General features: G+C 36.2%; 1 long non-coding RNA gene across 1 annotated transcript in view; it reads right to left on the bottom strand.

Moving 5' to 3' along the window:
- Positions 1-732: 732 nt before the first annotated feature.
- The window catches only part of LOC112692885, a 33,476-nt gene continuing 20,088 nt past the window's right edge, over positions 733-14,120 (bottom strand). Inside the window, exons 2-3 of the long non-coding RNA XR_003149441.1 lie at positions 1,623-2,077; positions 733-1,478 (exon numbers count right to left, since the gene is read on the bottom strand). This is a non-coding gene — a long non-coding RNA (uncharacterized LOC112692885). The remainder of the gene's footprint in view (positions 1,479-1,622; positions 2,078-14,120) is intronic.

Below are 14,120 nucleotides of genomic sequence, written 5' to 3' on the forward strand. Positions count from 1 at the left end.
TAAATGTTTTATAACACACGGCGTGGGTTTGAAACGATCAATGGCACGTGGCCATTCGACGTACTGTAGTCGAGTGCGATTTTCGCGAACGCACGGTGACTAATCCACTTCCCGGGCTTTGAAGTCGAACTTCGGTAACATTTTATTATTATTATTATTATTATTATTATTGCGTACGCGTTCCTCGAAAACGACGCGTTATTGTAATATTTAATTTTCCAACGAGTTAGAGTTCTACGTATTGAAAATACGCATTACAATTGAATATACTCTTACAATATTTTCTTTCGACCTTTATGAGAGGTAACACTTTGTCTAATCATATTTTAGTGTCAGGTTTAAAAATGCTGTTTAAGCTATTTAATTTATCACAACATTCTTAAGCAATTATTTACAATTTTGTTGATTACAAAACTAATAATTGTTATCAAAATTACAAATATTTTTACTACCAAGCCATTAACATAATTCGATAAATGTTATAACTAACAATAAATATAATAAACAATTAAACCTTTGAGAAATAATTGATTTATATACTTTAAAATAAAGTAACTATATATTTGTGATTTATTGTTACGCACTTGCATTACAAATGTTAAAGCGTTAATTTTTGTAAATTTTTAATCATAATATATTTTTTTCGTATAGTTTAGTTTTTAATATTTTTCTTCTATGGGTGTTTTTTTTTTTTTTTTTAATGAATTAATTTTCAAATCAATATCGACTTGAATTTCTATTAATACTCGAATAACTTAAATTTTTTTTGCAACTACCCGAACCAACTTCGTCCTAACCTGTTGGGAAACTACGATTGAAAACAAGCGTTATGCTTTTAGAGTGTTAGATTTATTTTTAGACATCCAAAATTGTACCTAAAAGCTGGTTTTCATCGTTTACAATGTTGTGCGCAAACGAGTTGCAGTAAATTTAAAAAAAAAAAATATAATAATATGTGCGCAAGCGAGTCCCCCCCCCCCCCCCCCCGTTCACGGGGCGACCAGGTCCACGCGTCCTTGCCGTACCCGCCAGTCCGTCGCGCCCGCGGTCTAGTAAAAACTCATTATTGTTATTATTGCACCCGCGAAACCGTTCACGGCACTTCCGCGTTGTCATCTTCGAGCAACAGGTTTCCCGCTGTGGATCGCGGCGCGCCGACTACGCGTTCGAACTCGACTCGCATTTTACTCAATGCCCGTGAGCCTGTTGCGCGTGAATCGCCGAAACGATAAACCATGTTCGAGTGCGTTGGACGACGATGACAGAACAAGTGTTTGTGACCCCACGCTGTGGTCTAGGTTCGGTACATCGTCGTAAGTACAAATAAGTTTCGTAGCGCTTGTTCGCGCGAGTCCCGCGGGGTCCGGTGGTGATCGTCGTCGACCATGCGGATTCATTCATATCATCGACTAATCAATAACTGCACGTACCCACCCAACGGCACGGCTAGAACCCAAATATTGGTGATGCTGAAATTGCTGAAAATAAAATCAAATGGTATTTAACTGCAACGACTATAGGTATTGTATTGATCTGAAGAAAAAAAAAAAACAAAAAACAAAACAGGAGTGCTACATTTGAATTCAGGGACGCTTAAAACCCTGTTGCGCCCGTTTACGTACCTCAGATAAACGCATATGCGCGTCACGCGACGCGTTAGTTCTTGACGTTGTCCGCAAAGCGTTAGACTGTCGGCAAATCCCACGAGCTCGGTCAAAGTTTCCGTACCGGCGCCTTTGTCAATCGCCATCGCATGCGCATAATGCATGCGTAAATATGGTCTTTGCCGTTGTTCAATAATACCGTGAACTCGTTGGCCTCAAGTATGACCACCGGGTTCAGAGCCATAACAATCACTCGCATCAAATACTTTTGACGCCCGTCTGCCGTTGGCCTATGCAAATATTCACGTACACCATAACATTATTGTTTACGACGTATACGTAACCGTAAAAATATTTCTGAAAACCGTAAAACAGCGTGTGGCAAGTTTTGTTTTCGCGCGACGATCAATATGCGCGTTTCTCGTGCCTAGGGCTAGCATTTGCATTTTCTTTCATAGTGTTCCAGTAAATAGCTAATCAAAAACAAAATTCAATTAATTCATCGCAGAGTTCAAATATACAATTTTGTTTTTGCATATTCTTATGATGTTCGTAAATAAATGCATGTTCGGTGGTGTGTCAGTTTATTGGCTTTTTATATATTTTTTTTTTTTGTTAATTATACGTAACCTCGATATTTTCAGAACGTTTACGTACATACACAGGCGTGTCTGAAAATTTCGTGCAGGCATGGCCAGTAACATTTTTCATTAAGAAAATTGAAATTTTCATTTACGATACGAAGACAAAGAGTGACTTATATACACTACCTCGAGAACGTACGTAGTAATTTTGGCTACTACAGTAACTATACCTAGTAAATAATATACTCGCTCATAAAATACAACTAGAACTACACGGATACCTACAGATAATAAATATTATTGGTTAGTTTTTGTCACAGATATATTATACATATATAATATTTTATGTGGAAATATTTATTATTTAATTCTGTTTTATTTAATCATTCTTTTTACTTGTTAGTAATTGTTTTTAATGATTTAAGCATAAATTTAAAACGGAGTTGGATTTTGCAGGTCTGGCCATAGCTGTAAACACGCCTGTGCGTACATATTTATCTAAATTATTAATTTATTTTAATTTGATTACTATTTATATATATATTTCGTGATTTCGTAGTATTGTGTAGTGAAATTTATCACCTTATCGGAAATGTATATTAATATTTCTGAATATAGATTCTTAGATTTTGTTAAAGTTAGTTGAAGTGATTACGTTGTGATTACGTAATACGTTGACTGTCTGGACTTCGAACGCAATGAGAACGATATTTATTCACTTGTTTACTATGTATAAATTTACAATTATATTACTTAGCATTCACTAACTATAGGAATTTCTATGGGGGTTTGAATATTATATTCGAGTACTAGCCTACAGAACATTGTCGCGTAGCCACGATACCCAGCAGTCGTTAATACGTTACGCCGGCAAGTCGTTATTTAACAATTTTTCCTGTAATCGCGTGTGGTTTTATAGTTTGTTTAAAGCTTAAATTGCTTAAACCTAAAATATCGTTGGCATTTAGTTTACGTGCATACATGCGTGAATTTGGCGACAACATTTTTACCACTGACGGGACAGTACTGTACTGCAAAGTCTGTGATATTAAAGTTTCAGCTGAAAAAAAAATTACTGTTTCTCAACGTGTTGCACGTGATAGACACATAATGGGTTCGGAAAAAAAAAATATCTACTACTCTATTAACCGGCCCATCGACAGCATCAACATTCAACTACGACCTTTTCAAGGCTCTATTATGTTCAAATAAACCACTTTATAAGTTATATCAACCGTCATTTCGAATGTTTCTTGAGTAGTATACAAATAAAATCATACTCGACCAATCAACATTGCATAAAAAATATGTTACAGAATGCTATGAAGAAACAATAATAATTGAGCATATACTGAAAATATATATAGATATCTGAAAATAAAATATGGGCATCAATTGACGAGATGACAGACGCAACTGGTCGAGACGTGGTGAATGTAATAATAGGCACCTTAGAAATTGATAGCTCAGGTAAAATATTTCTTATAAATTCGGAAGTTTTAGATAAAGCTAACTACGCTACAATAAGTCGATTATTTGATGATTCGCTTTTAATTTTATGGCCGGAAGGCATTAGGCATGAAAATATTTTGTTATTTTTATCGGATGCAGTGCCGTATATGGTAAAAGCTTTGTCCCGAGTCAATTAAGATTGTATTGGATGTGCAAAATACAATTGATAAAGCGCAAAACGAAATTGGTAAGGTGGTAAAATTAAGATGAGGACAGTTTTCGAAAAAATACTGTATTTAAGTCAATATGTAAAGTCTTAAAAATTTTGAACGGTGAAGAAATGTCAAAATTAGAATTGTCAGAAAATTTAAATCTCGATGATATGGCATATTTTAAATTTTTTCCAATACTATCAGTGGACGTTGAGAGATCATTTCTATCATACGAAACATTGCTAACTGATAATTGCAGATCATTTATAATTGAAAATTTGAGAGAGTTCCTGATAGTCCAATTTAACAACAGAGATGCAATTGAATGGTATGTATCTATTCAAATTAAATAATATTTCAAAAAAATTAAGTTTTTGTGATTAAAATAATTTTTGTTTTAGAATGATGGTGTTGAATACAGAATTTTTTTCAAAATATTTAATAATATCCAAGAAAATTTGAAATTATATATATATATCTTATTGTTATACGTTATTGTTATATTCTTATAATTATATGTTTTTCAGCTAAACTTTTACATTTCTAAGTTTTCTAAGTAAAGTAATTTTTAGTTGCATTTTCCTGGTTAAAATGCATTTTTTTGTAATTTTATTGATGGTTTTTTAATGCCTTTGTTGTAGGTTTTTAGTGTATCATTTTCCTAGCCCTACTTATAACATATGTCCGCGCGCTTCGCAACGGACTGGGAAATGACTCGGCAACAGCGCGCAGTACATTGGGCCGATATTGTTATAATTTTAACTCCAAGTGACCGCAATAAAAAAAAATAAAAAAACAACACACGATTATTATTAATTTTATTAGAAAAGACGAATAAAAAAGAAGAAGAAGACGGAAAAACGCAGTAAAAATATGTGATTTTTAAAACTAATCCGCGCTAAATAAACGAGTTCGAATCGACGCCGTGAGTATTTTTAAATTTACTATTTGCGTTTGTATCACGAGGTCGCGCGATTAACGACCTCGTGTTTTGTGCGCGACACCAACGATGATATGCACACCACGGATGTTAAAAAAACACTAGATGTCTTACCGCCGTAGTTATTTGAAACCGTAGCACGTGGTAAACAATGTTTACTGTACATGTTCACACGATAAGCGGAACTTTAAATGGCATATCCTATGATAGAACATTCATGGGCGTATTTTAGGGGAGGGGGCGAAACGGCGATCGCCCTCTCCTCCAAGAATCCGTGTTTATGGAATTGACTATATGTGAGATACACACTTCAAATTTTTTTAATGTAGATCATTTTATGACGAAATCAAATTACGCGTGGCTGTCAATACTGAACTGGGCTTTTTGTCGGGTTTATACTTAGTGAAAAATCAAATTAAACTCAAGCGTAACTTTTAAAACACAGACAGGTGTTGAAAAAGAACTACACTAAAGTCGATTATAAGTGGACCCGGTATTAGATTAAAAAATAAAACCACAAATATTAAGGATTCATCTGATTTAAATATCCCTAAAAATTTTACTTGAAAATTTTGAACATGAATTAAAGAAAAAATTTGAGTCGCCCCTCCTAGAAGTAAGTCTAAATACGCCCCTGAGACATTAAACACCAATTATGTGGGTATATTCAATCAAACGTATCCGTGCGCAGAAGATGTGTTAACAGAAAATTCATAATTTAAACTGTTTAATGTTTAGTGGACGGTAGCACGATTTTTGCTGTTAACAAATAATTTCTACTCTATTACTTACTATTTTTTAAATATCGGCAAGTACCTCAGTCTCAGGAGGCCGAGCTCGGTACCTATTATTCCATTACACGACAGCACAACGGTTACGTTCGCCAATAGCAGAGATGGCAAACCTTTGGCTCGCGAAACAATTGAAACCATTAAAGATTTTACACAAAAAAAAAAAAATATATAGTTACGCTATTTATAAAACTTTAGTTATAAGAAATTCGAAGAAACAAATTATACGCGTTTTATAAATTATAACATCGTTATACTTTCAATTTTCCCGCCAACTTATACTTGTGAAAGTTTATTCTCCATAACGAGTTCAATTGAATCGAAGAAAATAAATTATTTGACAAATGAAACGATTGTTATTTGTGTTCCACTAAAAATGACTAAAAGTTAATAAAAACTGTATGAAATCTGTAAATTTATTTTTATTCTAAGAAAATATAGTTTTCTTTGGGCACGTGAAAAATGTTGACAGCTTTGATTGGAAAAATCTTGCACTTGACCCAAAAAATGTTCGCCCGCCCCTGGTACATTGTGTTTTGTGCATCTCCGATAAACACTTAGGTCCGAGAACGTGTTCGACGATTGCGGTATCGGCGCCAGATTTCGACTTCTTTAATGCTTCAGTGGAGAAAACGGGATCGACGTAGAATCGTCTAAAGTGTTTATTAGCCTTTGCGATCCATTCTAGGATATTTGAGCGCTCGGCGATTACTGGAAGCCTTCGGGCAAAAAAGAGAAAATCACGAAAAATATCATAATTATAAAATGTACATGTACGTATGTGTATAGAATTCTTGCGATGAAAATATCGGATAACGGTTGTCCGTGCATTTTGTTCGAATTCTTTGACATTTTTTTTTTTTTTTTGTTACCATCAACATGCAGTTATTTAAGAAAAAATTAGGTTGGGGAAGGGGAGGCGCCATTGAAAACCACTGCGGCCGGGGCTCAAACGGCAATGATCCTCCGAGTAGTGCTGGTCGCGGACGCGACGATGACGACTGCTGGAGGCATTGCTGCTGGACGAGTTGGACCGTCGCGCGTCCACAATAAGTTTAAACAATATTTTCGGGATCGTTTGTCCGACAGATGACGTGTAGACGAAAACAGTGGGTATCGCGTGTTTCTCGACCGAGAAATTTTCTCATATAATTCGTACGAATCCACTCGGCCGGCTGCGGTTTCTCGAAGACCGTTTCCACGAGAACTTCGTTTCCAACTCGGTTTAAAAGTAATACGGAACTCGAAGACGTTTGTAAAAACGTGTACGCCGATATTTTCCCGCGATCCGATGCCGTCGGAACACTCGAAACGATGTAGGCCGTACGCGTACCGCATACGTTTTTCGAACGGGCGGCGGAGTAGGGCAATATCTGCCGTCTCGGTTCCGTGGTACACGTGCCGCCCGATGTGGGTCACACGTCCACGATTCGTTTCCATTAATCTCGTCCGCGGGACTCGGAACGCTTCGCTGCGCATCCGCAACGGGTCCCGTACCGATTTTACGACCGTTCGTAAGAAATTTCCCGCGCGCGTACGTTCGTAACGTTTTTAAAAACACCGCGTGCACCACGAGCCTACGGAGAAGAATCTCGTGATTTATTCGCGCGCGCGTTTCGTTTTTTCTTTTCTTTTCTTCCGTTTCCCACGCCGGAGATGGCGTTCATTCACGGAACAGTGATCGGGTACATTTTTCCAGACGTATACCGATCACAGTGTCCTGTGATCGCGTGCCGTTATGCGCGATGATCACGGCGTCGTATGATCGCTGACGAGAACTCCGTCTCTTTCGGTTATCAGTTGTTATTTCATCGCACCAACGTAATTCTTCTTACACGTCTTCCTATGAGTGGATGATTTCCGTACAAAAGTGATGTTACTGTTCGTGCACGCTGTATTGCATCTTTAATTATCTGTACCCGGGCCACACGGCCTGTCCAGCGATAAGATAAATGAATAAATAAATACGGTATAACCGCTACACTCGGCGCTCGTTTTCCGAGAGCAAATGTTTTTTTTTAACCGCTCGTTGCTCTGCGTCTGCGTACGCGTTGTACATTGTTTTTTTTTCCCCACCGAAAACCATCAACAATCCGTACTACAGTGCGCGACCGGAAGGCAGTGTAAGCGACAAAAATGTGCGTACAAGACGCATCGAGCGACACGTCACGATGCCAAGGTTAGGTCGGCACGAAATCCGCATCGGGTGATATTAATTGTTGTTTCGCGGTCTAGGAGTTAAACGTACGTATCGATGCGTCGGACGTTTCGGATAGAGATATTATGTACGTTTATCGTTTCAAACGGTTCTCTCTCACTCTATCTCTCTCTCTCTCTCTCTCTCTGTCGCATTGTAACGCGGTAAAGGGTTTCCGGTGACGGCTATCAATTAATTAGCGAACCGCGAAACGACGACCAATTTATTTGACACACACGTCTGAGGCTAAACTAACACGCAACTGCCGTCGGAACGTTTATGCGCCACTGCTATTGTAACTAGTAACGTGGTTATGATATGAGTCATCACCTGCAGGTACCGCCTCTCTCTCTCTCTCACTCACTCCCTCTTAATCGAAATTTAACGTCTCGCGGAAGACGACAATACCAAACCGAGCACTGCTGTACCGTGTCCGTAAACACATCATTGGCAACACAAACGACCTCCGCAACGTGTGTGGACTGCACTGCATGTGGCGGCTTCTCGAAACGATCGTCGTTTACGTCAGTCAAACTAACATAATCTTCAGCGTCTGTCGCACGGTGGACGTGCAAAACATCGTTGCAATGTTGCGAATGAGGATAACGTGTACGACACCGACTCTCATCCTTTTTGCGACGAGCCGAACTCTGTACAAATAATCTTCGAAGCCATTCGTCCACGAGCTAACGAGCGAAATCATTTAGTTTCAATAAGCGAATTGTTCGCATTACACTTTTTTACAGTAACGTACATGTACGTACACTGTTTATGTGTTTTCATTGAAAATTATGACGTCGTGCACTCCTGAAATGAGTTTCGCTGACCACGGGTCAAGAATCGCTGGTGTACCGGTATTTAACTGCACTAATTAGCATTTCGGATTCCAGCCAAAAATCTCAAATTCAATCCAACAGTTTTATCAATTTCTCCGGAATAATGTTGAAACATTCAAAAAATGACCTATTATAAATTATTTTCGTATTTTCTATTTTTTTACTTTTTTATTTGATATTGATCGGAGAAATTATTTTGGTCGAGATTGTTTTCATTTAGTTTTCTCGTTAGTCCTAAGCCATTGGTAGGATATAACTGGTTAAAAATGTATATTGACCACCATAATTTAGGCCAAAAAACACTACTAATATTTAAATGGTATTTTTTAAAGAAACCGAAACTGACGTTTTAGTTTTTTAAGGCCCGGCATCGAAACAGGAATCGATTTTTTTTTTTTGTAGAAACCGAACCAGAACCGTAAAATGCATCAAGGTTTCAGTCCCTGACATTGACACAAAAAATTATAAAAAACCAATACATTCCTGGTTTCTCTCAGATTCTAAAAACAAAAAATTATCGGCACTGGTTGTAATTGTAGTGGTACGGTAGGTACCCTTGTACAAGTATTATTATTGTGTGTACAGTATATCGCGCGGGTGCAGTTCGAAAACGCATAACATCATTTAATTCATGTAACTAACGGTTGCTGCTTAACCATAAACCATAGTTGTCGGACGGAGCGTTGCATAATTGTAATGATTGTTGACATGTACGCCGTCGATGTTATGATCACGAAAATCAATATCCGAAATCCCGCGATTGTGAAATATTTCGAACACAAACTTTATGTCTCCGTAAAGCTGTATAATATAAAACTTTTGTATTCTCGACGTACCGACCGATCTCTTGATACGTTAAGCGGGGGTACAATTTCAACGAAAAAACTGGGGGCGCTGAAGCCCTTTTATCTTTTTCATGTTCCTTAATCGTTATAGACACCCGCAAACCGTACAGTTCAACAGTTACTAAAATATTTGGTAAATATATGAATATTTCTAAATTTAAATTGTTCACTTTAATTTTATATTTTTATTGCGCGTATAACGAATTACCTGTCTGTAAACACAAATGTTTTATCACATGATCACTTTTAGATTCTGACTGAAACGAAGAATATTAGCGTTTTATAATGATGTTTGTATTTTATTTGTTTAACACTTTTTCGGATAGAAATACGGGTCCAAAAGTTTTTTCTAGGACTTATTTTAGATTTTAAATTGGTGTGTGGTGGTACTTTAGATAGGTTATTTTTTTAAATTATAATAATTTTTCTAGGCGTGAGGAAAATACTGTCCTGAAATGGTAAAAATACGCTGTAAATAAGACTTTCACATTTCAAATTATAGTTGTTTATTCATAATTCCAAAAGTAATATGGCTAGAAACTTGAAACGTTTACCCTATAGCAAAGATACTTTTTTTCGTATTGCGAAATATTTTTGTATTGTATAAAAATTTATATATTTATACAAAAAAACTCAAAAACTATTATGTTTTTCTATACATAATGAGTAATGAGTATTTAAATGTTAATTAACATAAACACATTTGGGGTGCTAATTTTAGAAATGAGGGTGCTAAGTACACCCAAGCCCCCCAAATTGCGCCTATGACGTTAAGGGTTCTGAAAATTAACTTGAATTCGTCGTTTAAGCCGTTCGACAACAAATGTTTCACAATTATTTCACTTTAATCCATGCAAACCGATTCTTATTGACGTATTCGATTTCTCGCATAAATCAATGTTGCGAAAACGAAACAAAAGTGAGAAAACCGTTTTCGAGTATCACGTACAGTGCGCGCTCGTGTATCGTTTGTCGAAGCAAACAGAGAGCATCATTTCTTGTTTGTTTTTAAAAAATATGTAGCGCGAATAAATCAAAACCGAAATCCTTTGCAACAGCAAAGTACGTAATCGGCGTATACTTCCGAGACGATTATTGTTTACATTTCCGGTTACCATTTCGAAATGTAATGTTTTAGAAATTTTATGACGGATTTGTTTAATTTTATTATTATTTTTTTTTTTATTAAAACATTTTTTCTTCGACTTTTACATAAACACAAGACGTATAGCTTATACGATATAGACATACACGTCTAACTTAACAAGTTTCATCAAAGTGTAGTGTTTTATAAATACGACGACAGGTTTGTTTTGACATAACGTAAACAATCAAAATGTTTTTTTAGACACGATAAATGTATTGGATATAAATCGAACACGAAAATAAATACTAACATTTCAACAACATAACAACAGTTTTAACTGCCAATAAAAATCTAAAAAAATAATAAATAAAATAATTTTCCTTAAAATGTTTTGATACGTATTTTTCGCTGTCAAATGTATCAACTCGAGTTCATTTCAAAGTTTTTCTCATATAGCAAACTCGTTCCAATGCATATTACTTTAAAAATAGGAAAACTTTTTGAGCTCTTTAAACCGATGATCTCACTTTTTTAATATAGAAAAATATATCACATTTTTTTTTTAAAAAAATGTCGATTGGAGTTTAAAAAATATTCTTTTAAATTATTTGTGGTTATTTTTTTTAGCTTTATAAACTTATTTCACAGATATGAGTAAAACGCCTCGGCTTTAATTGAGTTACATACATAAACGGCATATATTTCGAAAGAGGAAGTTTTGAATTTTATTGATTAAACGATCATCGGAATAAATATGTACATACTGTTATATTATCGATTTCAACATCAAATAGGTATTAAATGTGCTTATTATGTAAAGTATGAATTATAATAATCGTCATAATACTATATTTATGATAATAAGCGCAAAAATGTATGTGATCTATGCCACCTATACGATGTAATTTACTCCACACTAAATGAAGTTGTTTTTTCAGACGATTTTTAAACATTCGAATAATTAAAGGCCGAAAGTGGTCCTTGTCGGACGGTACTCAGCCGAGTAGGCTACATATTTTTTTATTTTTTTTTTTTCCCAAAAACATTGCTGTTATTACAAATGTGATCGAGATGTTGTGACGCGATTGTATTTAAAATTAATTCTCGCGGACGTACCAAAGTAAAACCATGGTACTGGTCCAAAATACTGATGATATATATATATACAAATCACTATGTTTCCTCATGATTTAATGATTGCGTCGGCAGTGCAACGGCCATTATCTGCGCCCATAAATCATCGTTACACCGTTTTCTTCTTCTTCGTCACGACGACAGTGATTACGTTTTATTTATATTTTTTTCTCGAAAGACACGTATTTCTCCTAACGCGTGTAAGTTAAACGATACGTTATTGCTCCGGTACGCGCACGCGGCGACGGTCGTAGACCAAAGGGTTTTACGTTTTCGTAGTGGTACAAGCGACTGCGGTGGGCGACAACTTGAACAGTCAACAATAACTATCGGTCTAAGGATTTACCCGTACTCTAGTCTTCCGAACGGATTAAAACATACCGGTATGGAGATACAACGTTGAACCGTAAAATATTTCAGTCGCGATCGACGTACGATTTATCCGTATCGATGAAGAACGGAATGCATGATCCCTAGGATCATTTTTTTTTTTTTTTTTATTATTATTAAATCTATTTTCCACCGCAGGTGTGCATGTGTACGAATTGTATTATGTTCGAATCATCGCATGATTAATAGTACTGTTCCGTAGTGTAGGAGTCTGTACGCGCGCGAATCCCGACTTTGTCCGATCGACCCGGACCCATTCCAATATTTTGTTATTCGTCGTCGGTAACTGTTCGGGATTCAGTTTTTCCGATATCATTAATTAGGCGTTATCAAAGTCTTGACGACGGGAGGGGGAAAACCTCTCAACTTTGTCCGATGGACCCCGGACCCATGCCAACGTTTGATGACTCATATCTTACTCAGTTTTTGTGAGACTAAAAACCGGCTCTAAATTTAGTTTTGCATTACATTGGATATCAAACACTTGCCGTAAGTATCTCGCATGGTCTGCAAAACGCAAAATAGGTTTTTCGATATCGTTCGTCAACGTGCGAGATCCGAGATCATCTTCATGGTTTGTACGTTGAAACTCGAAACGCCCTGTGTAATAATTTGTGTAGATAGACAATGAACAACTATGTAATAAATAACGGACCAACCAGTATACACATTTTATTTTTAATTGGTACACAACATCATAGCGATTGTTTGGTGTACTTTTTCCTCCGAACTAATTACATTTTGAACCGAGTTCGGATCGATTCGAAGGGTTCTGGAGGTGGACGTGTGCGTGTGCGCGTTAATTGAAAAATGAAGTACATCTCAGCCATTTCGTAAATTTAAAACAAACCGATACGTTATACGATTTCGCACCCATACGAGCATTTATTACGTTTACGAGTGACCGGGTCACTTCTCATCGTTATCGAACAGAAAATCATTACTTTCACGCGGCGTTTAAAATAATCCGATTGAACAACAACAGTAGTTTAATTCGATTTGCACCACTTGATGCGTCACTGAGGTCTCGATCATTACAATTGTCGCGTATTGTGCACACTTTTGCGTACCGCAATCGGACGCCGTAATAAATATAGTATTGTAACGCGTTTATTAACTCTATATTAACTCTTTATTAACTCTTGTTTATTAACTCTATTATACCGCGTAGCACGGATCAAAGAAAACTCCGTCGTACATAATAACGCCGGTCCGTGTGGTGAGTCACGAGTCGCTGTATAATTTTTTTTTTTTTATTGCTATGATCTTACGCGAGTAGTCGTTACTATAAACCTAAGAGTCTATAAGTATTCATTCATGTTTTTTATTGTATTTATATAATACGCTTTGTACGATTTTACGTGCAAAGCCTGATTCACACTCGCACGACAGGACACAACAGGACACGACAGGACAGGACACGACGCGACGCGACAAAATATTCAATCAATGTAATTGAATACGGTAATCTATATCAATTCGGTAAGATCCGTAACGTCACGACACGATGCGACAAAACATTCGAGCAAAGAAAGTTTTGTCGGTCTGTCAGTGCGTGTCAGAATCAATTTATTTTGCAATGCGCAAAATAAAACGTTGTATTGAAAAATTAGAAAAAATGTATAATGAATGGAGAAATTTACAGAAACATGCAACAAGAAGAAATGAAAACCAAATAAATAAGGAAAAACAGTTTAAAGATCAATTAGAAGATTTATTTGATATAGCTCATGCCAATGCTATGCAGATGATAAGTTTGGAGGATGATAAAATTTTTTTGACTTTACAACGCCAAAAAGGAAGGCCTGGTTATTTATCTGGTGTAGATTATGCATTTATGAGAAAAGTTAAAGATTAAGAAGAAAGACAAGAGAAACTAAATGCTAGAATAAAACGTCATTATGAACAATGTGCTGCTACTTTTAACAAACGTAAGTTCGTTATTTTCTTTAATCATACCTTTATTTTTAATAAATTATTAAATCATTTTTTTTTTATTTTATTTTGTAGATTCTATTGATTTCAGTGATGACGATTTTTCCGACGAA

The sequence above is a fragment of the Sipha flava genome, unplaced genomic scaffold, assembly GCF_003268045.1.
Source record: "Sipha flava isolate LNK unplaced genomic scaffold, YSA_version1 77_pilon_pilon, whole genome shotgun sequence".
Classification (NCBI taxonomy): domain Eukaryota; kingdom Metazoa; phylum Arthropoda; class Insecta; order Hemiptera; family Aphididae; genus Sipha; species Sipha flava.